Genomic DNA, 2,667 nt, shown 5'->3' with positions numbered 1-2,667 from the left:
TTTTTACTTATTAATAGATATTTCCTTGACGTCTCGAAAACTCATTCTTCCACCCATTCAACCAAGTACTTTTCTCATTTCCCTTTGCTTCCTCCTAGCATCCTCCAAAAAGTATTTCCTATTTATTTTCTTACCATGAAAAATGCATCTCAGATCAATGTTTTCACCTGAGGTGCTCTAATAACATACCTAGGCCTTATTTTCCTACGCTTCTTCCATCTCATTCACCGTTAATTGCTAAGCTTCATTTTGATTGGGTTGAGTTGGATCAGAAGTTTCTATATACCTTTTTACCTCTTACTCTTCAAACCCTCTACTCCACAACATTTGTCTCCCTGACATCATAGCTCTTTTTTTCCCAATCATGGAGGGGATGGCATAATCTTACAAATGTCAGTCGTCTTCACCTCATTTACTATTCACAGAACTTGTCTATCAAACTTTCATCTATATCTGTCCCTTCTCCCGCTTCTCTCATCAGTCCAACTAACTGAAAAATGAGCATTTTGAGGATATGACACTACCTCAGCAAGGCTGCAGACCCAGTTACCCAACTATCAGCATGCTCACACAGTCAGGACTATTGACATATCACAATTCTAAATGTTTAGTCCCAGCAGTCAGCTTGTTCTGTAAAAGTAGTGAGAGTGTTAGATAATGTTTATGAAAAAGATATTTCTTTAATCCTTATAGATACAGAATATTATATGATAATCTTGAAAAGGAGTTAGTATCTATACATTGGACATAACGAACAACTTTTGTGTTGCAGATCTGTAGACAATATTATGAACTTTAATTTTATCCCAGTTATGGTTATTTGAGATTGTGAATGGGGAATTTCAGCCGAAGAATGAATCTGGTAGCAAAATAAGAAAGTGTATGTCTCCTTTTATGTCCTGATAGGATTGGTAAAACTCCGGTTGCAAATAACCCAAGGGATAAACCTATAGATAAGGTCAAAGACTGTTAGATTAGATTTGATAGCATTAGTTGCCTTTCATTTCAATCAAACCAAAAATTTTCATTTTTGCATTTGATTGATAAATCATTCAGAACGGGCTTAACTATTTGTTTAAGTGGTTTTTATGAAAAAGATGTGAGCATGAAAGAAAAAAGACCACGTTGCAATATTTCCCAGTAACCTGATATGTTTCTGATTTCTCATCAATTTTCTGCAATAACTCTATTATGCAAGACAGAAACAGCATCTGTTGGGTAAATACCTAAATTATGATTGTTTACCCTAACAAATAAATAGATACATGCTTAGGTAACTCACCTCTAGCTAGAACAAGGCGTGATCAAACCTCCAGCTTATTCGGGACACGTGTTAAAATCTGTGGTCAAAAAGAGCGTTTGTTTTAGTAACGAAAATTAAAATAAACACACTATATTTTAATAGAAATGATTGTTCTGTAATGTCTAACACGCACATTATTCATTTTGTACATTTTAATTCAAGATAAATAATCATAAATAACCTATCCTAAAGTTCCTGTATGCTTGACTCAACAAAAACAACAATAACAAAGTAGGTTGTAAGCTCACTCAACGATTAAGCAAAATAAAAAGTAAAAATATCACTAAATAGTCAAAAGTAAACAGTCTTTTCAACGGCAAACGAAGAAATGAGAGGGAATTCTTTAATCGGTCTGGGAACGCGCAGGTTAAGCCTTGCATAACTCTCTATATCGCCGAGAGTCTCAGATTGACGATAAGACTCGGGCGGATGGATAACAATGAGGAAGCGACACTCTCTCGCCCTGAGGGGATTTGCGACGCCCCGGGATTTGTTTGGATAAACGACCTTATCTTCAGAATCGTTCTCTCGAACCTCCTGCGTGTATTGGTCACTGAAATTGCTGTTTTTTTCTTCTTCTTATATGAATTTTACTTCTAGTTTTCTGATTAGTTTGGTGTAGGAGGGGGAATAAATTAACTGTTATTTTTCTGCCACGTTTCATTATTTTTTATTTGTGGCCTAAATGACAATTGATTTGTTGTTCGAATTCAAATTAGCATTACGTTCATGAGTTTTATGTATTCTTGATAAGATGTTAAACCACAAGATATAGTATATATATATATATATATATATATATATATATATATATATATAGTATATATATATATATATACATATATATATCTGTATATCTTAACTTATATAAATATGTATTTACAGTATATTTATGTATATATATACTTATATATATATATATATATATATTTTTATATTTATTATATATATATATATATATATATATATATATATTATTATATATATATATATATATATATATATATAGTCATTTATATATATGCCAATATGGAAACTGATTTTATCAATTCTCTTATGAATACTTCAGAGAACTAGAGAATAACGCTAATTATAAATTCATAGCTGTCAGTCATCTTCCATGAAATTATGGGTCAGTCATATATTCGAAAATGTTAATCAGGTAATGGAAATAGCTTCGTCCTAAACAAAAGTAAGGCAGTTAATTTTCTGTATCTTTATCCTAACTGTCTTATTTTCCTTAAAAACACTTTTGTGTTTAATGACAACTAATAAGGACAACATAACAGGATGAAAATAACATACGTCTTGATAAAGATTTTTGCTTTTGATTTTGAATAATCGAGACGAAGACGACCGAACTT

Source organism: Macrobrachium nipponense, chromosome 2 (genome assembly GCF_015104395.2).
Source record: "Macrobrachium nipponense isolate FS-2020 chromosome 2, ASM1510439v2, whole genome shotgun sequence".
In the NCBI taxonomy this organism is placed as follows: domain Eukaryota; kingdom Metazoa; phylum Arthropoda; class Malacostraca; order Decapoda; family Palaemonidae; genus Macrobrachium; species Macrobrachium nipponense.
The sequence above is the reverse complement of the archived record's forward strand: the minus strand, read 5'-3'. Positions refer to the sequence as shown.